This window comes from Eumetopias jubatus, unplaced genomic scaffold (assembly GCF_037043125.1).
Source record: "Eumetopias jubatus isolate StellerSeaLion01/CBP00866 unplaced genomic scaffold, mEumJub1_p1.0 scaffold_1, whole genome shotgun sequence".
Lineage (NCBI taxonomy): Eukaryota > Metazoa > Chordata > Mammalia > Carnivora > Otariidae > Eumetopias > Eumetopias jubatus.
Window position 1 is genome coordinate 131,623,964 of NW_028274807.1, and position 27,480 is coordinate 131,651,443.

Genomic DNA, 27,480 nt, shown 5'->3' on the forward strand with positions numbered 1-27,480 from the left:
AGTGAAAGAAGCCAGACTTAAAGGTCATACAACACTGTAGGATTCCATTTATATGACATATTCAGAATAAATTCATAGAGACAGAATGCAGGTTGACACATACCTGGGACTGGGGAAAGGGCAGAAGGAGGAGAAACTGTTAAAAGGGTAAAGTGTTTTACTTTGGAGTGATGGAAACGTGAGGAACTTCAGAGAGGTGGAGGTTGTACACCACTGTGAATATGCTAAATTCTACTGTTTACTCCATTTTATGTTATGTGAGTTTTACCTCAAGAAATGATTTAAGAAAATGATTTTAAAATAAAAAGATATGTTGCTTTTAGAGGAGTCTTTACTGATTTTCTTATTATCAAAGTATTTAAAGATTTCCATAGTCTTCTTTAATATTGGAAGGCTCTTAGGAACAAATATTTTTGGTTTTGAAAATATATTTATCTAAAGTTCACTTATTTAAGTTCCATTTCAGTTTTGTTATTTCCTCTCTTAAGTTCAAGTAAAAAAAAAAGTTGTATTTTTAAAATGTTAGATCAGTACATCTCCATATTACAGGAGTAGGCATTTTTTTTGGTTTCTTTTTTATATTTTTAAGTTTTGTTCAGCTGTATTTAGGTATAACTGACCTCAATATAATGTAATAAAACTGTAAGATATTCAAAGTGTACACCATGATACGATGTACATATACATTGTGAAATGATTAATTGATAAATTAACTGGATTAATGGAATTAACACATCCATCACTGCACATACTTTTTTTTTTAGTGAAACATTAAATTTCTAATTTCTTGGCAAATTTCACTTCTGTAATACAGTGATATCAACTATAGTCACTATGTTATACATTAGATTTTCTTTATCTTATAGCTAAAAGTTTGTACCTCTTTACCAACCTATCCTTATTTTCTTCACCCACCCCCCAGCCCATGGCAACTACTTTTCCACTCTTTGTTTCTATGGTCTGACTTTTTTCCCCTTATTTTATAAACTCTACATGTAAGTGATACTAGGCAGTATTTGTCTTTCTCTGTCTGCCTTATTTCACTGGGCATAATGCACTCAAAGCCTACCTATGTAGTCACAAATGGCTGGAATGCCTTCTTTCTCAAGTCTGAATAATACTCCATTGTATATATGAATACTCTACTTTGTGTGTGTAGATATATACACACAGCACATCTTCTTTATCCATTCATCTACTAGTAGACACTTAAGTTGTTTCCAAATCTTGGCTACTGTAAATAATACTGCAATGAACACATAAGAGCAGATATCACGTCAATACCCTATTGGATATATACCCAGAAGTCAAATTGCTGGATGTTAAGGTAGTTCTATTTGTAATTTCTGGAGGAACTCTATACTGTTTTCATAGCGGCTACACCAATCTACATTCCCACCAACAGTGAACAAGGGGTCCCTTTTCTCCAGATCCTCAGCAACACTTGTTATCTATCTTTTTGATGACATTTTAAGAGGTGTGAGGTGAGATTTTACTGTGGTTTTGATTTGCATTTCCCTGATGATTAGTGATGTTGGGCACCTTTTAATGTAGCTCTTGGTTATTTGTATGTCTTCTTTAGAAAAATGTCTATTCAGTTATTATGCCTATTTTTTAATCAAATTGGTTGTGTTTTTTGCCATTGAGTTGTGAGAGTTCTCTGTGTATTTTGAATATTAACCCCTTATATGATATATAATTTGCAAATATTTCCCCTTATTTGGTAGATTGTCTTCTCATTTTTGTTGATAGTTTCCTTTGCTGCTCAGTAGGCTTTTAGTTCAAGGTACTTTTTTTTTTTTTAAGGTTTTATTTATTTGACAGAGAGAGAGACAGTGAGGGAGGGAACACAAGCAGGGGGAGTGGGAGAGGGAGAAGCAGGCTTCCCATAGAGCAGGGAGCCCGATGCGGAGCTCGATCCCAGGACCCCGGGATCATGACCTGAGCCAAAGGCAGATGCTTAACGACTGAGCCACCCAGGCACCCCTCAATGTACTCTAACTTGATTTTTCCTTTTCTTCCCTTTGCTTCCCTTCCTTTTCTTCCCTTTGCAGATGCTTAACGACTGAGCCACCCAGGCACCCCTCAATGTACTCTAACTTGATTTTTCCTTTTCTTCCCTTACCCTTGTTTGCCTCTAGATTTTTAAGTCTTTAGGCCACTTAAAGTTGATTTTTCTATATGGTATAAGATAGGGATCCAATTTCTCACAACATTACTAAAGAAACTATCCTTTCCCAGTGTCTATTCTTGGCTCCTCTGTCAAAAATTAATTGACCATATATGTGTGGGTTTGTTTCTGGGCTCTATGTGTCTGTTTTCATGCCAATACCATACAGTTGAGATTCCTAAAGCTCTGTGATATAATTTTAAATTCAGAAGTGTAATGCCTTCAACTTTGTTCTTTCTCAAGGTTGTTTTGACTATTTCGGGTCTTTTGTGGTTCCATACAAATTTTAGGATTGTATGTTTGATTTCTAAGAAAAATGCCAATGGACTTTTGATAGAGATTTAATTGAATCTGTAGATAGCTCTGAATGGTATGGATATTTTAACATATTAATTCTTCCAAGCCATGAGCACGGAGTATCGATCCATTTATTTGTGCCGTCTTCAATTTCTTTCATCAATGTCATAGTTTTCAGTGTACTGATTTATTCCTAGGCATTTTACTCTTTTTGATGCAATTGTAAATGGGGCTGTTCTCTTACATTTGCTTTCTGATAGTTCATTGCTAGTTTATAGAAATACAACACATTTTTGTATATTGATTTTTTATCCTGCAATTTTACTGAATTCATTTATTAGTTCTAACAGTTTTTTTTTTTCAGAAGTCTTTAAGGTTTTCTGTAAATATCTCTGCAAATACAGTTTTACACCTTCCTTTCTGATGTAAATGCTTTTTATTTCTTTTTCTTGCCTGATTGCTCCCACCATGATTTCCAGTTCTAGGTCAAATAAAAATGGTGAGATCCGCTCTTTGTATATAGGGAACATTACCTCCTTCATCATAATTGCTCACTACAAAAATAACTCTGATGAGTAGTCCACATAAAGAACAGTTAGGTCCTGGGAAGGGGAAAAAAAAAAAAGGCAAGTTTGGGCATTCCTGTCTTATTCCTGATCTTAGAAGATAGGCTTTAAGCTTTACAACATTCAGCATGATGTAAGCTGTGGACTTGTCATATATTGCCCTATCATGTTGAAGTATATTCCTTCTATACCCATTTTGTTGTCAGTTTTTATCACAAAAAATGTTGAACTTTGTCAAATGCTTTTTCTGCATCTGTTGAGATTATCATATGATTTTTATCCTTCATTTTATTAAGTGGCATATCACGTTGACTAACTTGTGGATGTTGAACCATCCTTGATTCCCTAGAACAAATCCTACTTGATCATGGTAGTTGACCCTTTTAAGATACTGTTGAATTCATTTCTGTTCAGTTTGTGGATGATTTTTGCATTTGTCTTTATCAGGGATGCTGGCCTGTAATTTTCTTCTCTTGTAGCATCCTTACCCAGTTTTGGTGTCAGGGTAATGCTGGCCTCATAAAATGGCTTTGGAAATACAGTTGACTCTTAAACAATGTGGAGATTAGAGACACTGGCACTTCATTCAGTAAAAATCCATTCATAACTTGTGACCCCCCCCAAACACTTAACTACTAATAACATACTACTGACTAGAAGCCTTACCAATAACATAAACAGTCAACTAAGACATATTTTGTATTTTATATGTATTAGATACTGTATTTTTACAATGAACTAAGAAAATGTTATTAAGAAGCTCATAAGGAAGATAAAATATATGTATAGTACCATACTATATCAAAAAAAATACCCACATATAACTGGATCCACACCAGTTCAAACCCATGTTGTTTAAGGGTCAACTGTATTGCCTCTTCTATTTTTTGGAAGAGTATGAAAAGGACTGGCAATAATTCTACTTTAAATGTTTGGTAGAATTCACCTATTAAGCCATCTGGTCCTGGACTTTTCTTTCTTGGGAGGTCTTGTCTCCCCTCATCTCCCCTCATCTGTCCTCATCTCCCCCCCCCTTCCTCTCTTTCTTTCTTTCTATTGGCCACTGTAAGTTTTTGATGTAGTGTTCAATGATTCATTAGTTGCATATAACACCCAGTGCTCATCACAACACATGCCTGTGAGCTGGTACAGCCACTCTGAAAAACAGTATGGAGGTTCCTCAAGATGTTAAAAATAGAGCTACCCTACGACCCAGCAATTGCACTACGAGGTATTTGCCCCAAAGATACAGATGTAGTGAAATGAAAGGGCACATGCACCCCAACGTTCATAGCAGCAATGTTCACAACAGCCAAACTGTGGAAGGACCCAAGATGCTCTTGGGAGGTTTTCCATTACTTATTCAATCTCCTTACTAGTGATTGGTCTGTTCAAATTTTCTATTTCACATGATTCAGTCTTGGTAAGTTGTATGTTTCCAGGAATTTCTTCTGGGTTGTCTAATTTGTTGGTGTATAATTGTTCATGGTAGTCTCCTATGATCTTTGTATTTCTGTGTTGTCAGTTGTAAAATGTCCTCTGTAGTTTCTAATTTCATTTTTTTGAGTCCTCTTGTTTTTGTACATCTAGCTAAAGTTTTGGGAAAAAAAAAAACAAAAAACAAAAAACAACAACAGTTCTTGCAGCGCCTGGGTGGCTCAGTTGGTTGGGCATCCAACTCTTGGTTCGGCTCAGGTGATCTCTTGAGTAGTGGGATCAAGCCCTGCATCAGGTTCCACACTCAGTGAGGAGTCTGTTTGGGGGTTCTCTCCTGCACCTCCCCCCACTCACACGCACGTGTGCACTCTCTCTGAATAAATTTTTTAAATTAAAAAAAAAGAAAAATACAGCTCTTAGTTTCATTGGTATCTTCTCTTGTCATTTTAGTCACTATTTCCTTTATTTTTGTTCTTTGTTGTTTCCTTTCTTCTAATTTCATGTTTAGCTGGTTCTTCTTTTTCTAGTTCCTTTAGGTATATAGTTAGGTTGTTTATTTGAGCTCTTTCTTTTTTCTTACTGTATGCATTTATCACTATTATGAACTTCCCTTTTAGAACTCCTTTTGCTGCATTTGACTAGGGATAAATTTTATCATCTTTTTACTTTTCTATATATGCCAACCATTCTACCACAATTTTTATAATAAAAAAAAATGCTTGCAATTTTTTAAAGGATAAAAATGTTAAATATGATGGGAATGCATACTAGAAGAGACCACTTTGGGAAAGGATCTGAGTTATTCTAACTGGTATATAGGACTTAAAACAAGTTAAAAATGTTTTAAACAAGGAATGGTTTGAGGACAACATCCTGCACATATAATTTACACAGAACGAGCAAGAGGAGAATAAAGAAATATACACTTTACTATAAAGGGATGATTCTATCAAAGATTTATCCCTTTTCAAATTTTGAGATTTGACCATTTGTACCTGTGTTCTCATATACTATAGAGGAACCAAGATAAGTGTTCTGGTATTTCCCAGTAGTTACTCAGCTCTTTGACCACATCATTTGATAGCTTGTAGTGAATATAGAGAGAGATGAGAAGCATGGAGAAGACAAGAGAAATGGCAGCTTGACTGAGATGGAAAACAAACTATCTGATTCCATTTACTTCCTGAGTCAATCATGAACAAACATAAAGTGATCTAAAGTACGGATTTCAAAACTGCAAAGGCAATCCATTATTAGATAGTGAAATAAATTCAGTTATAGGAAGGAGCATGTATTAAATGAAATATCAAAAATTAGAATAGAATAGAGCACAGCACACATTCCAGTCAGGGTTAAAACTATTTCAACTTTTATTTCAGTTTCATTGGTATACTTATACCTGTGGAAAATGGCTCACGAATGTAAAATTTATTTCTTACAATGGGTTGTGGTTAAAAAAAAAATGTGAATGCCTATCTGATATATCTTCAATTCCAAATTCAATAATTCTACTTCTGCTACTCCTTTAATTCAGTGAAGGCAGGCGGGTGCCAAAGGGGGAAGAGACAGATACGGATACAAAAAGCATTCTATAGGGAAAGTGCTACAAGTCTCCCAGCAGGAAAACATTCTTAAGTCCCCCCCACCCCCCAAGGCTCAGTTAAATGAGAAGGAAAACAATTAGGAAAAGATTGGAAACTGGTGACTAGATATAAAAAGTGGAAAGAAACTGATCAGGGAACTCTGAGTAACTATTAGAGAACAACATCATTCCCTGAAGCCTACAATCTAAATATGGCAGTATGTATAAACACTCTCTCTCTCACACTCACACTTTTTATACATGAATCTACAAAACACATTACTATATAAGAATATTGTTACAGATAAATGTTTTTGTCCCCCCAAAATGCATATGCTCAAATCTTAATTCCCAATGTAATGGTATTCAAGTGAGGCTGTTAGGAGGTGATTAGGTCATGAGGGTGGAGCCCTTATGAATGGGATTAGTGCCCTTATAAGAGGACCCCAGAGAACTTTCTCATTCCTTCTACCACGTGAACACACATAAAGAAGATGGTGGTCTATGAATCAAGCACTGCACCTTTATCTTGGACTTACCAGTCACCAGAACTATGAGAAATAAATTTCTGTTGTTTATAAGTCACCAAGTCTACTATATTTTTGTTAAGAGTAGCCCAAAGAGACTAAGGCAGGTATTGATGGTATCCAATTTTTGAATGTACATTTTGCATAAATATATGCTTACCTTTCAGGAGACCTTTACTGATCCACAAATCTAACTGACACTTGAAAATGCATGCTCTTGTTACAGGTCAAAGATGACTTCAGACTCAGTACAAAACAGTTCTCCAAATACAAGTCTTGATTGGCAAATAGGAAGCAAAGAAGAATGAAGAAATAGAGATCAGCTGAGTCTTCCCTCAACTGAGCTGCTGGCAAAAAAGCAAATACCTAGAAAAATAAATAAATAAAATAGCTTCAAACATTCCTATCCCAGAAGGAACCCTAAACCAAAGCAAACAATGAAAAAGGAAAGCTGAAAAAATTTATGACATATTATTTTAGGCTTTTAGAGGATAATTGTTAGTCTACTCACTAATCACTTTTTCTATCATCTATTTTAACTACTGGAAGAAAGGAAATCATTTCATTATACCTACAATAAACAGTATTATAATACAAAAATTTTTAAATCAAAACACCTCAATATAAAACAAATCACATGTTAAACTTCATTTCACCGAAATGACATAAAAGTGTTCAAATAATGAACACACTATTCTAATATAGGAAAATAATACCAAGTATTGAAATTACATAAAATTTAAAAAAATTGGAAATTTAACATTTGAAAACAAATATGGAAAAAAATTCCATTGAAAAGGATTCCATAGAATTAATAAAATGTAAAATTAGAATACTGATGTATCAGTGTAACAAGTAAATATTTGTGAATTTAAAATTTCCATAGCCTTCCTGCATAAAGAAAGAGAAAAATACCACCTTTAGTAATATTCTTCCAAAAATCATATCTGACATAGATATAACCTGTATGAAATCTGCAAGAATGAAAACTGAATTTCTTAAACAGCTATCTAATTTAAGTAAAGAATCTCTTAATTTAATAAATTACTAAACATTATCATCACTTTCCTCTAGATTTCATTCTGTATTAATTTACTCCCTATAACCTGTTTGAACTTATTGGTGGCTCAGCATATGTACAAAAAGACAAAAGTAATTAGGTAACATAATGTGAAACATAAACACAGAACTGAAAAACATTATGATAATAGATATAACTGAAACATAGTGAGACTCAAAAGAAATTACTTACTTAAAATACATTTTAGCATCATATGCTATTAAAACCAAGTAATACGGTATGAGTTCTAAAGAATAGAAATGAATGTGGCATTGATCTCTAGACAGATTAACAGAAACTTCTGTGCTCTTGTATTGAATACAATTCATGTTTTCTTTGTTTGATAAAGAAAACGATTACATTCTGATGTAGCGTTTCCTTATTTTAACTTTCAGTCTTACCTGAAAAGCTAACAACAACTCATTTTTAAATTATATAATATACATGCAAAATACACCTAAATACGGTCAACACCTCCTTGGACAGTAATATAGGCACATGCTTCTTCTGTATGGTTGAGCTAAAAATTATTACACCACTAAAATAAAGCAAGTCTCTATTTCTCATTTTTCCCTTGTAAAAATACAGACCATTTTTATTCTATGGATGGCTCTTTAGAATGAAAGACATTCAAATATCTTTCAACTATTCCAAGATATGTGTACTTGACAAATGTGTTTATGTAACAGTTAATATATATTGTCATACTTACTGTGCCAGTATCATTCAGAGAATGATGGCTATTTCCTCATGGTGTGGAACAGTAACCAAAGAAAAACTGACAACATAATCAGTGTCCTGAAAAGTTATACTTTGTTTTGTTTCTAAATACATACTTTACACTCAGGTCAATTTTACATTTCTTATACTGCTTGGATCGTAATTTACTTTCTTGCTTCAACAGAATATATCCAATAAAATATCTCACTGGCATAACCATCAGAAACCAAAGGAGAAGAAAGACTACAAGGCAGAACTGGATAACACAGAGGGTTTATCTGTACAGTAAGACTGTATGAAACTAGACTTCTTCAGCAATCTGTAGGCAGAAAAAAATGTTTACCATAGTCTCACTGAAAGGATATACCGGTTCTTTTTCTAGTTATTCTCTATGGAATTGCATAAATATTGAGAAATCTAGAAATAGACATACACTTGCACATATAAAAATTATTGTCAGTGTGTAAGTTACTGCTGCCCTGGGACTGCAATAATTTATGTAACATCTGTTTTCATATTTTTCTAATTTTTTTCCTAATTAACATGCATATTTAACACATAAATGCTCAGACCACCTCTTTTTTCTGCTGACTGTGCCTCTTTATTTTTGAAGTTGTGCACTCCTAGGGAGAATTCAGCAGAGTTGGAAACCAAAATCTTATTGAAAGCACTAATTTTAAAATGTAAACAACAGTATTAAACCAACTTTCAAGAAAATACTAAAGTCTTAAGAGTTTCCACAATAACCATTCAATCTGCCAACAACAGTCATACAGTAACTTAAGGTCCAAATACTAAAAAGCAAATATAAGCTTAATTCCAATATTATATTAATCTTCTTGATTTCTTTTTAATTTTTATAAAATCTGAGAAACCTGCTATAAAATCTATGATTTCTTGTCTTTGTAAAAGTTTTAGTAGTATTTTTAAATTGTTATGCCTCAGGCAACTAACATACATGAACACATTACATATGGTAAGCATCAAGAAGTATGTAATCAGCTATATGTTTCTGAATTTCAAACTTCAAATCCCGTGCAGACGTGAGGAAAGGGGAAAGTTTTTATTCTGAAGTGCATTCAAGTACAATCAACTTCTGGAAGCTCTTAATCTGTACTAATTCAAAACACTACTTATCTTTATTTTTAATAGAAAAACTAAAATTAGAAGCCGATCAAACAAATGCTACAATACTAAAGTATTCCTAAAAACCAATGTTTAATATGCCAACACTGTGACTCCGTCTGCACTTACCTCACTTTAGAATTAAACACCTTGTATCAAACTGCCTAATTATATATTTCAGTCAGTCATTTATTACTTCTCATCTGTTGTCAGGACTGTTCTAGGCCTTTGTAAACACGGAAATTCTCAACCCTCATAGAACTTACATTTTACTTGGGAAATCAGAGAGTATCCAATAACAATGCAAATATATAACTGCAAACAGAGATAAAGGCTATTAAAAATATGGGAAGGGGTGAGCCTTTGTAATAGGAGACTTGATTTAGCTCAGAGGTCAGCAAAGACCTAAAGAAAGACTATTTAAGATAAGATCTGAAAAGTATGAGAAATGTTATAGTCTAGGCACAGCAAGTACTAAGGTCCAAAAGCATTAAGGGAAAAGCACATTCAGAGTCAAGAAAGAGAAGTAACAGGCCAGTCACAGCGAGAGAAGGAATATATGTGAAACAAAATGGGGCAGAAGTCAAAAAGGGAAAATAACTATAGGGTTTTAAATACAGTATGACAATCAACTTCACACTGAAAATTTATCAAATTTGGCTGAATTATGTAGAGGAGTGAGAAAGGTACAGGGGAGAAGTTAAGTGTGAGATGACAGTAGCTTAGACTAAAGTGATGGTGGTAAAGAGAAAGTAGAAGAGATTTATGAGCAAACAATCAGAAGAATTTGGTGAAAGATTAGATTTTGTGGAGGATGAAGTTGGATAGCAATTCCATTCACTGATATAGAGAAACCTGGAAGAAGATCAGCTGTTGGAAGAAAGAGCCCAAGTTAGAATAGGACATATTATGGGATTACCCATTGGAGATATCTTCTAGGGAGTTCAATGTAAACATCTAGAGCTATAAAAGTCTGGAGCTTTAAGAAAAGTCTGCGCTAGGATCAAATTTAGAATTTATTAGAATATGGGTAGGAAAAAAAAAAGATGCCTACATCGCTTTCCCACCTCCCAAAAATATCCCACACACATGCTGTATCTTCCTCGTTTCTAGCTATCATACCACCTCAGAACAGAAAGACATATACTCCATAATGTGACAAACTCATTTAGCCTGTGACTGGTTAACTCCATAAGGCATATTTGCCTTAAGTTGCTAAATAATAGTCATCATTTATCGTAATGCCTACTAGAGATCAGAACCATTAAAAATATGTTGAAGCACTCTAAAAACACGCATCAGGTCATTAATCCTCACAATAACCTTAGAATTTAACAATTATTGAGCCTACGTTTCAGATAGGGACACTGAAGTTTAGGAAAGTATCAGAGTTGCTAGTAAAGCCAGTAAGTGACAGAGGCACGTTTCCAACCCAAGCATACCTGAAACCACAGCATTTTCTTTCCATTAAAAATGTAGCAGGTATAGTGTCAAGAGTCTGGTTTCAATCCTGGCCCCAGAAGACTACTTAAGCTCTCTTACATTTCCTCACCTGCAATTCTTATGTTGCTAGGAAATACTGACATTTCAGGAAACATAAAAAGCCTCTGTCACAGCCTACTGGGTTGTGCATCACCAATCATATGACTTGTTCCTTCACCACCGGAGCTCCAGTTGAGAGAGGACTTAGAGCAGAAACTAAGGCTGACACTGAAAGCTTTGAAAATTTCACAGTATAGGGCATAGCAGGTCATCAGGAACAGTACCTCAGCTTACCCCTGTTCTTCCTCTAATGGAGGAAGAGTAGTTTCCATCAAAAGAGCCAGAAGCCAATATCCTAAAACCTGTAGGTGGAGAGTTCAGCAGTGCTTCTAAAACTTTACAGTGCATAAAAATCACCTGAGAAACTTCTTAAAATGGAGATTCCCAAGCAGATCCTATCAAGGATTCTGATACAGAAGTGGAATAGATCACCCTTCAAGCTTTCTAAAAGGTATCTACCTACAACAACCACTTTCCATTCTTCAGGCACATAATTTTTAAATTATTTGTTGAACATATATATTACTTCATTTAGCCCAATTAAATTGTACCCAACTTGGGGCACCTGGGTGGCTCAGTCGGTTAAGCATCCGACTCTTGATTTCAGCTCAGGTCATGATCTCAGGGTTGTGAAATTCAGCCCCACGTCAGGCTCTGTGCTGGGCATGGAGCCTGCTTAAGAGTCTCTCTCTCTCCCCCTCTCCTTCTGCCCCTCCCCCTCTAAAAAATAAAAAATAAAATAAAATGAATTGTATCCAACTTAATATAAACATTTCAGATATTTTTAACAACTACTATCAAGGTCCTTTCCAATGGAAAGAGGGATGATTAAACAAAAGCAGTTTTAACTATACATAAAATGCCTCCATCAAAACTGATCTTCCTTAATACAGATTTGTCTTATGATTAAAACGAAGTCATCTAGAAATACATATGTCAAAAGACATAGGAATGTTTAAGGGAGATGAATGGTTCATAAAGAAAATTTTATCACAAAAGTTAAGCTTGAGTCAAAAAAAACCCATATTTTGATTAAAGAATCTTGTAAATATGTAAGAGGGTCTAACACTAACAGTTTTTCAAAAGATGGATTAAGAGACCACATATAACCCTATCTCATGACACTAACAGATGCTAACATACACTAATACCAAAGAAGCATTCAGGAAAGAAAATGTCTACCATATTTCCAGACACTTCAGATCAATTAAAAAAAATTAATGTCTATCTTTCCTTCTACATAAACCGCACTGTCACTACATTCCAAGCATACATTCCAGTCACTGTTCCAACAGCTCCCATCAACTTGATCTACTGGCATACTCAGTCAGGGCTGCCTTAACAAAATTCTAGTGACTTAACGATTCTAACAAATTCCAAAACTCCAAACTTTCATCCAAGGTTAACTTAATTTTTTTAATTTTGAAATTTCAAGATAGATATTTTTCTTTCAAGGCTTATCTGTGAAGTTAAATAAGGGCAGTTAAAATTTAAAGTTTATTACATAGTATCTCTTTGTATTTTTATGAATCAAAGAAAATACCCACTGAAGTTTTTGTTTTTGATCCTGTGACTTACATTAGGACCATGATAGGGAATAGAAAGCTAAAAATAATAAAAGTTGCTTGAAAAAGAACTTCAGTAACAGTAACATCGGTACAATACAATGGTGCTGATATTTACATAGTATATCTCATTTAATGCCTCCTCACCTCTACTCTATCCACACACCCTCCAAAACAAACAATCAAACAAAAAAAACCAGCTATGAGGAGCCTTAGCACACTAACTTGTTCAAGATCTCACCATTAACAAATGATATAGCTGGGATTTGAACCCATGTGATCTGAACCCAGAGTCCACATGGTCTTAACCATAACACGCTACATTAATTTAAAAGCAGTATTAAATGTAATTTACCTGACCTTCTCAGTCTGTTCAAGAACTCCCTTAACTTTATAAACCTTTATGCAGCCAACAATCCCCAAAATACTGACACAATACAAATCTTTCTGGCTTTTATGTTAAATGAAATGCTTCCATGCTGTCCAATAATAAACCATATCTTCACTTCCTAAATGACTCTTCATCTCAAAATACTATATAACATTATTTTCTCTCAAATAGTCATGCTCATTCATTTTCACTAACCACAGTCAGTACCAAGTTAGAGCCTATACTACCTATACTACCAGAAGCTCCAGGCAAAACAGAAACCAATGTATGTACAATGCAAGAAGATACTTTTTGTGATTTAAAGATTGTATCTTCTGCTATTTCTCTCAGTGCCAACAAGATAACCTCTCTTCCCTATATTCTGGTTCCATTTAGAATCAAGCTCTAAACACAAAGTTCAAATTAGCTTAAGAAACTGACCAGTCTCAACCACTTGAGGTTCATTCCAATCTTGAAGATTAGTCTAAATACCCTGAGAAAGTTAGAAAATTCCAGGAATTGTGGTTTCCCTAAGAAAGCTGCAGATTCAACCTGACTCCATGAGATGAAAAATTCCCTTAAGCTTTTAGTCTTTGTCCATTTCCTGTGGCAGACATAAGACATGGGCCTTTTCAAAGTACACATCCTCCACAGTACAATAAGGAACTAAGCATATTTGTAATTAAAGTATTCCCTTCTTTTAAGTATGTTCCTGTAACTAAAATGAAAATAAGACTTTTGAAGAAATTATTTTAGATTAAACAGGCTGAAAGTTTAAGCATTGTCCATAATTTTATTTTGTATTCTAAATTCTCAGTTCCAGGCTAATTAAATTATTCTACATCTCATTAACTACTCCTCCTTATGTTATTCCATTTGTTTCAGATTCCGTTTTTTAATCTGCTGTCTTTTTATAACATTACCTGACTGTCACCTTTTATCCAATAAACACTGTAATTTATCTTGTTCACACTATGCAAAAAGAAAAACTCAAACCATACTTAATTGCACTGGAGGAAAGTCTATGAAAGTAGTCATTGTCTCAAGTTATTCTTGAGAATTCTGAGGAAGCTTTAATTCTCAGAAAACAGAAGTGGACAAAACTAATTATAACTAAAAAGAGAAGAGATAATAAGTTAGCTCTACAAAGGACTCAATTACTGAAGATACATTTTTTTCTGATTTGTGGCTCATGACTTTCCCATCACTTACTTTACTACCAAACTACTTTTCCTTTATTGATCTGACTGCCTATTAGCTCCTTCTCAAAAAGAAATAAAGGAAATCTAAACTGGTTAATTTTGCTGATCATTAGCAGCATAAAAAAATTGTTGAATCAATTATCAGGCACACAGTGAGTATTACAGAAAGATAATTCCAATGGTGGTATAGAGTACTTACAGAGAAACTAGCATAGTAGCTTTAGAAAGGGAGGACTGAGATACAAAAAAGTATCAGAAAAAAATGGTGGAACTTAGACATAGAAATGAAAGAAGAGAAATAAATTTAGTAAATTCTAACTTAAAAGTTAGGCAGATTATTTGTGCTGTGAGAGGACTAAAAAAGGTGGGAGGAGAAGGGGTAAGAAAAAAGTTAAGAGAAAAAGTACATACTATATCACTTCATATATGCAGCTACCTCAATATCCTGTACCCCAAAAAGTATGTTGAGGATAAAAGAAAAAATGAATAAATGATCTCAATTTTATTTTTGCTTTTATAACAGTAATTTGAATTTAATTTGCTTACTAGGGTGATGTTTCTAAACTCACAACTAATTGCCTAACTACTTGAGACTCCTTTTTTTTTTTTCTTTCTAAGTTTCCTTGGTTTTAAACAACATTCCTGGGAGCCTAAAAGTATCCCCAATTGAGTATTCTCTTCTAAAAGCTGCCAAATTGTGGTCTCTATGATTCACCTAATATCTCACTTTGAGGTACTAACAGGTACAAATAATCCAGCTGAATTTTAAAGTTTGCATTAGGTTACTTGTTTAGTAGGTTTGAAACTAACACCCCAACAATATAAATACAAGAAGATCCCACATATATCAGTGCTTTCAGTCTCCTAACTTAATAAAACAGCAGTAAATTAATTTACATTACTAATGTCATTTATTTTTGCTACTCAAAAGGATAACTTTTTAAATTTATTCTTCAAAACACTTTAAAAATATTTAAAGATTCCAAGCAAAATTATTACTGTGGTCTCATATTGTAATAAAATGTATAAAACTAAAAATATTCAAAATCCTTTAAGAAAAATGCTCTATGAGGTTAAGAGATTATAAAATGGCTAAATGAAAAGAGGAAAATCATAAATATGATATAGTATACCAAAACTTTTAGTTTTATAACCCAGATGGGTTACAAAGCTATTTCAAAAAATTACTCTTTTCTATTTTGTATGCCAGAAATTCAGCAAGCACTCTGAAGCTCTTGGCTATTACTCTCCAAGGGCAAAAACCCAAATAAGGCACCCAAATCTTACAACATTAAAAACAAAAATTCCCCAAAGACAATCTTATAAGAATTGATGCTCAAAGTCTTTTGTGTTTATCTTTAATTTCTCTCATCCAAGCTAAAAGAAAGGACATGTGACAGTAAATGCATGATTAACTACCATGCTACACAAGGACAGATTTCAAAAGGCTTGTTGAAACCTTCAAAAAAGCTGGAACCCTATTAAGAAGGACATCCTTCCCAGCCCTCTATACTAGCCTGTTCTTTGAATAAGTGACTTGAGCCCCAGGTCACCTCCCAGAACAGTATGTGTGAGGGAAAAAAAGCCACTAAAGACTAGGTTACCTAATCCAAAATTGTTGATGCTTTTAAAATATGATGGCATACATATTCACTGAATACCATCTTTCATAGAAAATATTTAGAAATGACCTTATCTAAAGATTCTCATTATGTAAAATTTCCTTTAAACTTAGAACTACCTTTCTGAGCAACGCCTGATGATATTAATTTCTCAGGCCATGATACTAGGGTGGGAGTGAAGGTGGGAGGAGGATGTCCTAAAAGAAAGACTCTTCTTTCTCAGTCATAACATGTTTAAAATGAGACAGGAAGTTTCAGATTAAGCCACTTCTTCCAGCTCTTAAAACAAAGGAATAATGTTGACCAAAAAACAGAGCTCACCTGGTAATAAGATTTGACCACGTATATATTATGTATAAGTACTTTTAGGAAATAGATTGGTAAATCATTTTCTCAAGTATGAGAATTAAAAAAACACTAAATTCAAAAAATACTGTAGTGTATTTTCTTTTGACTAGAATTACTCTAATTTGACCCTCAGTAGCTTACTTTGTTTTGAGCTGCATTTAACCAAGATTTGGTACATAAAACCACTTAATATAACTTCATTAATTTCCTAAGAGCCCTATTTTCAGTTCAACTTAGTCTCAGATTTCCACATACCCAAAACAGCCATCTTTAGATTGATAACGGTTTTCTTCCAGACTAATATTTCCTCAAACAAAAAGTTCTCATCAGAGCAAAAACTCTGCAAAGCAGCAGAGCTGCATTTCCTAATGTAATGGCCCTTCCCAGCTTCATACAGTTAACAATATCAAGGTCACGGTTCAGGATGATGTGTAGTAAGATCCTGAACTCACCTCCTTTCATGGACACAAAATTTACAACTATATTTGAAATAATTCCTTCTAAAGGGGGCCTAGATACTGGATAAAAAAGCTTCCACAATAAAGGAGAACACCACTATGGGTAGAAGAGGCAGAGATAAAATCTCGCTAATAAGCCACACCCCAGGTGTGGTGCTCCATGGACAGGAGGAATCTCGGAGGTATGGAAACTTCCCTTGAGGAAGGAAAGATTCAAGCTCTACATCATGCACCCCAACCCTAATATCCTGCACAGGAGAGACAAGACTTCAAAATGCCTGGCTTTGAAAACCAGCAGGAAGTACATCAGGAAAGCTACAGAACTATAGGGAAAGGAAAATCCACTTTTAAAGGGCTCACACACAGACTCACTCAATCCAGAAACCAATCAAAAACACCATATCAAAAAAAAGTTCACAAAACATAGGTAAAGGAAATCTACTTACCAATCATGGAACAAGTGCCAGAAAGGCAGGAGGCAGTTGGACCTCACCCCAGATATTCTTGCTAGTTCTTCAGCCATGTTGATCCCAGTACTGGAGAGTGCCATTTTGGAAACCTCCCTCAAGACTACTAATAACAGGGGGAATGCCCCACTAAGAGTTCCATACAACCCAGCACTTCAGCCAGACCTTGCAGCTGACAGGACAGTAACTCTGCCTAGCAGTGTGCCTGTAGCAGTTACAGCCCTGTCACAACAGGAGGGTACACAAAGCCCACACAGGGAATACATCTGGAGCACCAGGCTCTGGTGGCCAGGGGGGACTGCACTTCTGGGCCCCAGAGAAAACTCCTAAATAAGATTGCTCCTTCAAAACCAAGAGATATAGCTGAACTACATAAGTCACAAAAATAAACACAGACAACTGGACAAAATACAGAAGAATACATTTCAAACAAAAGAACAAGACAAAACCTCAGAAAATGAAAGAAACAAAATGGAGATAGGCAACCCATCCAATAAAGAATTAAAACTAATGGTCATAAAGATGTTTACCAAACTCATGAAAAGATGAACACAGTAAGAACTTCAACAAAGAAATAGGAAAGATAACTATACCAAGAGAGATTATAATTAAAATGTCAAAAATTAAAGATAAAGACAATCTTTTTTTTTTCCTTAAGATTTATTTATTTGGGGCACCTAGGTGGCTCAGTCATTAAGTGTCTGCCTTCCGCTCAGGTCATGATCCCAGGGTCCTGGGATCAAGCCCCACATAGGGCTCCCTGCTCAGCAGCAAGCCTGCTTCTCCCTCTCCCACTCCCCCTGCTTCTGTTCCCTCTCTTGCTGTCTCTCTGTCAAATAAATAAATAAAATCTTAAAAAAAAAAAGATTTATTTATTATTTGAGAGAGAGAGTGACACAGAAAGCAAGTGAGTAGGGGGAGGTGAGGAGAGGGAAGGAGAAGGAGAGAGAATCTCAAGCAGACTCTCTGCTAAGCATGGAGTGCTATGCGGGGCTTGATCCCATGACTCTGAGATCATGATCTGAGCCGAAATCAAGAATTGGACGCTTAACTGCCTGGGGCACCTAGGCATCTCAAAGATAAAGACAATTTTAAAAGCAGCAGGGGAAAGCAATTAGTCACATGTAAGGGAACCCCCACAAGACTATCAGCCAATTTTCCAGCAGAAACTCTGCAGATCAGAAGAGAGTGGGCATGATATATTTAAAGTGCTGAAAAGGAGAAAACTTAACACCAAGGATACTCTACCCACCAAAGTTATCATTCAGAATTGAAGGTGATATAAAGAGTTTCCCAGACAAGAAAAACCTGTAAAAGTTCATAAACACTAAAATGGCTTTCCAAGAAATATTAAAAGGACTTCATTAAGAATAAAAGGAAAGGCCAGAACTAAAAATAAAATATATGAAAGAAAAAAAAACTCACTGGTACAGGCAAACACATAGAAAAGGTGGATTGACTACTTATAAAGCTAATACGAGAATTAAGAGAAAAAGTAGTAAAATCACCTAATCTACAATAATTAGTTAAGGGATACACTAAATAAAAAGATGTAAAATACAACATCAAAACAAATCATGGTGGCAGAAAAAAATAAAAGTGTAGAGGTTTTAGAATGTGTTAGAATTTAAACAACCACCAACTTAAAATAGATTGCTATATTCATAGGTTGTTATATATGAATCTCATGGCAACAACAAACCAAAAACCTGTAACAGATAAACAAAAAATAAAGAGAAAAGGATCCAAACATAACACTAAAAAAAGTACAAATCACAAGGGAAGAAAGCAACAGAAAAAGAAAGGAACAGAAAAGAACTCAAAAACAACCAGAAAACCATTAACAAAAGGGAAATAAATACATATCAATAATTATTTTCAATGTAAATGGACAAAACGCTCCAACCAAAAGACATAGGTGATTAAATGGATTAAAAAAATAAGACATATCTATGTACTGCCTACAAGAATCTCACTTTGGATCTGAAGATACACAGACTGATGGAAAAAGATATTCCATGCAAATGGAAAAGAAAAGAAAGCTGCGACAGCAATACTTAATATCAGACAAAATGGTGGGAGCAGTATTTGTATTAGACACAATGAACTTTAAAGCAAAGACTGTAACAGCAGACAAAGAAGCAGATTACATAATGATAAAGGGATCAATCCAACAAGAAAACAGATATAACACATGTAAATATTTATGCAACAGTCATGGGAGCACCTATATATAAAGCAAATATTAATAGACACAAAGAGAGAAACTGACAATAATACAGTAACAGTAGGGGACTTTAACAGCCCACTTACATCAATGAATACATCATCCAGACAGAAAATTAATAAGAAACATTGAACTTGAATTTTAGACCAGATATACTAACTGAACATTCCATCCAAAATTAGCAGAATATACATTCTTCTCAAGTGCATATGGAACATTTTCCAGAATATTGTCACATTAGGCCACAAAACAAGCATCAAATTTAATTTAAAAGAAGACTGATATCATACCAAACACCTTTTCTGACTACAATGATACAAAACTAAAAATCAACTACAGGAAGGAAACTGTAAAAAAACACAACACATGGAGACAAAACAATATGCTACTAAACAATCAATGGGTCAAGAAAGAAATCAAAGAGGAAATAAAAAAATATCTTAAGAAAAATGAAAATGGAAACACACTGCTCCAAAATCAAAAGGACACAGAAAGAGCAATTTCAAAAAGGGAAGTTTCTAGCAATATAAGCCCACCTCAATGAACAAAAAAAACCTACAAAAAACAATCCAACCTTACACCTAAAGGAACTAGAAAAAGAACAAAGTTCAAAGTTAGTAGAAGGAAAGAAATAATAAAGATCAGAATGGAAATAAACAAAATAGAAACTAAAAAAGGATGGTGACTTAAGAAAGACAAAAAACATTAATTAAACTCAAAGTTGGTTCTTTGAAAAGATAAACAAAATGCATAAACTTTTAGCAAGACTCATTTAAAAAAAAAAAAGAAAAGAAAATAGGGTCCAAATAAGTAAAATCAGAAATGAAAGAGGAGAAATTATAACCCATACCACAGAAATATAAAGGATATTACTATGAAAAAGTATACAGCAAAAAAATTGAACAACCTAGAAGAAATGGATAAATTCCTAGAAACACAATCTCTGAAGAATGAATGAGAAAGAAACTGAAAATCTGAAGATAAGTAATTATTTACCAGTAAGAAGACTGGATGAATAATCAAAAAACACCCAACAAACAAAAGTCCAGGACCAAACAACTTCACAGGTGAATTTTACCAAACATTTATAGAAGAGTTAATACCGATCTTTCCAAAACTATCCCAAAAAATTGAAGAGAAAGAAATTCTTTCAAGCTTATTTTACAAGGACAGCATTACCATGACTTAAACCAGACACTACAAAAAAAGAAAATTGCAAGCCAATATCTCTGATGAACATAGATGCAAAAATCCTCAATAAAATATTAGCAAGCCAAATTTGACAATACAATTAAAGGATCATACACCATAATCAAATGGGATGTATTCCAGAGACGTAAGAATGGTTCAACACCCACAAATCAATCAACATGATATATCACATTAACAAAAGGAAGATATATGATCATTTCAAAAGATGCAGAGAAAGCATTTCGCCTAATTCAACATCCATTTATGATAAAATCTCTCAACAAAATGGGTACAGAGGGAATGTACCTCAATATCATAAAGGCCACAAACGACAAGATCACAGCTAATATCTTACTCAATGGTGAAAAACTGAAAGCTTTTCCTGTACGATCAATAACAAGACAAGGATTCCCACTTTCACCACTTTTATTTAACATAGTTTTGGAAGTACTAGCCATAGCAATTAGACAAGAAAAAAAATAAACTAAAGGCATCCAAATTGGAAAGGAAGAAGTAAAACTTACTGTTCACTGATGGCATACTATAAATAGAAATCCCTAAAGCCTCTACCCAAAGACTACTGGACTAAGTGAATTCAGTAAAGTTGCAAGATACAAAATGAACATAACAAAAATCTGTTGCATCTCTATACACAAGTAACAAACTATAAGAGAAATTAAGAAAACAATCCCATTTACAACTGCATTAAAAAGAATAAAATACATAGGAATAAATTTAACCAAGGAATGAAATACCTGTAAATTGAAAACTATATGACAATGATGAAAAAAATTGAAGACACACAAATAATTGGAAAGATACGCTTAGGACTAGAAGAATTCATACTGTTAAAGTGTCCATACTATCCAAAGCAATCTACAGATTCAGTGCAAATCATATCAAAATTACAATAACATTTTTCACAGAAAGAACAAATAATCCTAAAATCTGTATGGAACCACAAAAGACCCCAAATAACCAGAACGAGTTAAGAAAAAAGGAACAAAGCTGGAGATATACTCCTAAAATTTCAAACTATACTACAAAACCTTAGTAATCAAAATAGTATAGTACTGGCATAAAAACAGAAACACAGCTCAATGAAACAGAATAGAGAGCCTAAATATAACCCCATGCTTATATAGTCAATTAGTCTATAACAAAGGAGACAAGAATATACCATAGGGAAAAGACCATCTCTTCAATAAACAGTGCTGGTTAAACTGGACCACTCTTTCACCATATACAAAATTCAACTCAAAATGGATTAAAGACCTAAACATAAGACCTGAAACCATAAAACCTCTAGAAGAAAACATAGGCAGTAAGCTCACTGACATTCATCTTAGCAATATTTTTTATCTGTCCCCTCAGGCAAGGACAACAAAAGCAAAAATAAACAAATGGGATAACATCAAACTAAAAAGCTTTTGTACAGCGAAGAAAACCATCAACAAATTGAAGAGGCAACCTTCTTAATGGGAGAAGATATATGCAAGTAATATATCCAATAAGGGATTAACAACCAAAATATATAAAGTCTAAAAACCCAATATCAAGAAACAAACATTCCAATTTAAAAATGTACAGAGGAACAGAATACACATTTTTTCAAAGACATACAGATGGCCAAAAAGCACTGAAAAAAGATGCTCAACATGACTAACCATCAGGGAAATGCAAATCAAAACCACAATTAGATACCATCTCACACCTGTCAGAATGGCTACTATCAAAAAGAGAAGTAACAAGTGTTGGTGAGGATGTGGAGAAAAATGAACCTTTGTGTACCACTGGTGGAAATGTAAAGTGGTGCTGTACTACCACTATAGAAAACAATATGGAGGTTCCTCAAAAAATTAAAATACTAATTTGAAAAGACATATGCACCCCTATGTTCATAGCAGCACTACTGACAATATCCAAGATATGGAAGCAACCTACATGTGCACTGATAGATGAATGGATAAAGAAGATGTGGTGTACACACACACACACACACACACACACACACACACACACACACACACTGCAAAAAAAAAAAAAGAAATCATTTGCAACAACATGGATGGACCTCAGGTATTATGCTAAATGAAATAAATCAGATGGAAAAAGACAAACACACGACTTCAGTATATGTGAAAAATAAAACAAAGGAACAAACAAAACAAAACAGAAACAGACTCAGATACAGAAAACAAACTGATGGTTGCCAGAGTAGGGGGTAGGGTGGGGGGGATGAATGAAATAGGTGAAGGGGGAGGTACAATCTTTCAATTATAAAATAAAGATGTAGGGATGTAATATACAGCATAGGGAATATAGTTACTAACATTGTAACAACTTTGTATGGTGACAGATGGCAACTATACTTACTGTGGTGACCATTTTATAATGTATATAAATATCAAATCACTACATTGTACACCTGAAATTAATTAATTTTGGGGAAGTATAACAGTAAATATTAAATGTATATATTAACATGCTGAATTGTGACAAATGTAGTGAGGTTTCTGTGAGTTAATAAGCAAAAAAAGGGCTTGATTAATTTACAATAATGCAATACAGAAATTATATTTATGCTTTGTGAAATAATAGATGTTTTCATGATACTGAATAGACCTTTCCACACAAAGATGAAGATCATTCACCAAATTATTGTGACTACTAATTATACTCTGAAAAACTGATAAATCATATAAGCCTGATCTGTACTTCTAGGTACATTTACAAGTCTCTTTCTTCTAAATTGTGATAGATTAGAACACAAGAAAGAATAGGTATCTTATCTCATCACTACCCTACTGCCTACCTCCCTGCCCTTTACACCATAAAGTCAGTCATAAACTCCTTAATACTGTCTAATCCTCAAATGTTCTTACTTTATTACTATTCACTCAAATCTTGAGTTATCTATGATATGTGGAACATGAGATTATCATCATTAATGTAAGATAAGGGACTGATACAGGATTTTTTTTTTTTTAAGATTTTATTTCTTTATTTGACAGAGAGAGACACAGCGAGAGGGAATACAAGCAGGGGGAGTGGGAGAGGGAGAAGCAGGCTTCCCACTGAGCAGGGAGCCCGATCTCAGGACCCTGAGATCATGACCTGAGCCGAAGGCAGACGCTTAACGACTGAGCCACCCAGGCGCCCCATGATACAGTATTTTAATAAGAAAAACTATGATTAGTGTTTACTAATTTGTATGGAAATTTTTAAAGAGATTTTATTTATTTATTTGAGAGAGCAGAGAACGAGCGGAGTGGTGGGGCAGAAGGAGCAGACTCCCTACTGAGCAGGGAGCTGCACACAGGTGGGGCTCAATCCCTGGACCCTGAGATCATGACCTGGCCTGAAATCAAGAGCAGATGTTTAACCAACTGAGTCACCCAGGCGCCCCTGTATGGAGATGTTTATATAGTTTTTGTAATATACAACTGAAATAATAATCAGCATAAGAAATATTTAATTAAATATGTAATTAAATATGAGAGAATGTCCTTTAGAAAAGTTAAACATAGCCCTTTATAGTAGTAAACCTTTATAAGGGTTCAGAACTCACACATTTAAAAAATCTTTTTCTTAAAATCCAAATACACACTTCGACAAACAGGTCATTTTTATACTGAATAAAAACAACAAAAAATAACCCAAAACTAGGAAATCATACCTGGGTCCCCAAAGAAGGATCCCAATACAAACCAATAGCTTCAGTTAAAAAAGGAAATCCCGGATGCCTGGGTGGCTCAGTCATTAAGCATCTGCCTTGGGCTAGGTCATGATCCCGGGGGCCTGGGATCAAGCCCTACATCAGGCTCCCTGCTCAGCGGGGAGTCTGCTTCTCCCTCTCCCACTCCTGCTTGTGTTCCGGCTCTTGCTGTCTATCAAATAAATAAATAAAATCCTTAAAAAAAAAAAAAGGAAATACCAACTCTGACTGTGCTATACAACATAGTAAGAAAGAGGGTAAAAATGAAATGACTTAATCAAATTTCCCCCAAAAGTTAATTCAATTTTATGGAAAAGAATGATTACCCATGCAAAAGCTGCTAAAGTTATTGGATTAAAATCAGGTATTTTCCAGAATATCTTTTTGGAATATAATATATAGATAATACCAAAGAGAAGTGATCTATGTTAAATAGTTAACTATTTATTGAAAAAGTTAATACTTTAAGGGGCGCCTGGGTGGCTCAGTCGTTAAGCTTTTGCCTTTGGCTCAGGTCATGATCCCAGGCTCCTAGGATCAACCCCTGCATCAGGCTCCCTGCTTGGTAGGAAGCCTGCTTCTCCCTCTCCCACTCCCTCTGCTTGTGTTCCCTGTCTCACCATCTCTTTGTCAAATAAATAAAATCTTTAAAAAAAAAGTTTAAAAAGTAATACTTTATAAAAACCATTATTTGCAAGAAATTTATAAGAGTATTATTAGACTGAGGTAATTATAACCCATTAATTGTAATTTAAAATATTTTCTAATAACATCTAGTGTGTGCTACAAAAAATTCCATGTATGCTAGCAAATAAAAATGGAATACAAATTTAATCCATTTTAAAGTTTTACATAATTACCTGTGGTTACTTGTAACATCCCTCCAGCATGATCTATACTTTTACTTGGAACTCTATATAATTTGAAATCACATTATCAATCTTTCTAAATCTCACAATATTTTTTTATATTTGAAAACTGCCTTTATCAAAGACTATGAAGGAAAAGAAACCAAGATGGCACAAAGTCTCTCTCTCTCTCTCTCTCTCTCTCTCTCTCACACACACACACACACACACACACACACACACACACACTACAGTACATTTGCAAATTAATAGCTGACCCTCTCAATCCCCAATTCAGTTTCATTCCTGCTGACTTCTGAAGAGCTGCAATCAGTACCATGCCTACAGGATTCAGAACAAGACCTGTGGTAATCAAAGAGAAAAAAGACTTCCCATTTCTTGGAGAAGAGACTAATAGTCTTTTTGTTTATGAGGTTTACTGGGAGTTTCCTGTTACTAAAAAACTGTATATTATGCAACCCACTAGGAGCAAAACTATAGCATTATTTCAATGGACTTAGAAAAAAATATTTCTGTAGGGGCGCCTGAGTGGCTCAGTCGTTAAGCGTCTGCCTTCGGCTCAGGTCATGATCCCAGGGTCCTGGGATCGAGCCCCACATAGGGCTCCCTGCTCCGAAGGAAGCCTGCTTCTCCCTCTCCCACTCCCTCTGCTTGTGTTCCCTCTTTCGCTGTGTCTCTCTCTGTCAAATAAATAAATAAAATCTTTAAAAATATATATATATATATATTTCTGTAATATTCAACAGCCTTAATAATTTTAAAAATTAAACACAAATTTTAGCTAGAAAAAGAAGAAAACCACCTTAAAGAAGTGAATAAAACACATCTCTCCAAAAGTCTATAGCAAACATAATACATAATCATGGCACATCATAAGCATTACCCATTAAAAAGAATAAGACACAGATGTCCACTATGACCACTTTTACTCAAGACTGTACTAAAATTTCAAGATAGAAGAGTAAAATAAAACAATAAAAGGCATAATGAGCAAAAAAAAGGAAGAAAACAAAGTTGTCATTTTTTTCAGATATAATATTCAACTTAAAAAATCCAAGAGGATCTGTAGACATTTTATAAAAATTTAATAAGAGAATTCAGAATGTCTTCTGGATATATACAAAAATAATATTGATTTAATATGTCCACTTTCCCTAATCCATGATTTTTCTTTCCTTTTTTGTGTGCTCTAATGTTGGCTTAAATCTTCGTTAATGTAGTCACCAATGAAAACTACAAAATATATTAAGTGCTAAGGGTTACCAATGGGATAATGTACCTCCCTTCTCAGATCTGTTAATATTTTCATTGCTTTCTAGTCTTAGACCAAATTACTTCTGCAGTTAAAATACCCTTTTTAGTTGCTGGTCTTTGGCCATATCATCAGAGTGGGCCAATATCTCTAAGTATACCCTAAAATGTCTCCAACATATCCTATTTCTTTCCTGTATCAGAATCAACCAGTCACAACTCATTATTCTTAGCAAAACAAAGCTCAATCTACTTGAAGAATCAATTTCACAGCTGCCAAAAATGAGAGCACTTTGCCAGATTCCTGCCCACCCTGCAGCCTTCAGTGGTATTTCCAATTATTCATCACCATTTGCCTTACCAGCATTTTGCTTCCTACAGCTCAGTATCATGCAAAAATCTGGAACAAATTACCACATGCTTCCAGAGGATTCCCACTGTTTATATAGGTCACTTCATTTACAGGCCTACTCACCAGACTTTCTCATTTCCTATCTCTAATTCACTTTCTAATCCATGATGGATTTTTTAAAATTATCACTCATTTCATATTTTACAAATGTTTTCAAAGTCTAGCAAAATACAGTACTAGCATTACTTGGCTATTTAACTTTTCAAAAACTTTTTCTTCGACATTATCTTTACAAAAGTCCTTTTTTATATGATTCTTGCCATTTTGAAATACTGAAATTGTTCTCTCAATGGTCCAAATGTAATGTCCTTTCCCAAGTCTTTATACTCCTTGATTTTTCTGTAGCCCTAATAACCAAGATACCTCCTTCCTAAAATTCTCTCTTTGACTTGTTTCTAACAATTTTTTCCCAACAAGAAACCCATTAGTTTCTGACCCTTTTTCTCTTGCTGCAACCTAATTAAAATATAGGGTTTCTCTGGTTGATTCCCTTCTCATTTTATTTTTTTTTCCTTTATTCTTCTTGTTTGATTGTTTTGGGTTTTTTTTTTTTTTCCTTAATGTCTCATTCAAATTTCCTTCCTTCAGTTATCATCTTCTGTCCTCATGTCTCTAGTCCTGACCTGGATTCCAAAACCTAGACCATGCTTGCATTTACATAACAGACAAGGTAGACCTACATTGCCAGTAGGCTGGATGCTACCTCCAATGACTGCTCTGGACAGTCACTATACTATCAGATGAAGCTAGCACT

The 27,480-nt window shown here is 34.4% G+C and overlaps 1 protein-coding gene across 6 annotated transcripts in view; it reads right to left on the bottom strand.

The window, feature by feature from the left end:
- Positions 1 to 27,480, bottom strand: part of TBC1D5 (TBC1 domain family member 5) — a 570,230-nt gene that overhangs the window by 409,452 nt on the left and 133,298 nt on the right. For 5 of the 6 annotated variants that reach the window (XM_028099036.2, XM_088026316.1, XM_088026300.1 and 2 more), the window contains exon 3: positions 6,740 to 6,945. The exons of the other annotated variant lie outside the window; for it this stretch is intronic. The gene's annotated coding sequence lies outside the window, so the exon portion shown is untranslated. The remainder of the gene's footprint in view (positions 1 to 6,739; positions 6,946 to 27,480) is intronic. 6 annotated transcript variants of the gene reach the window in all.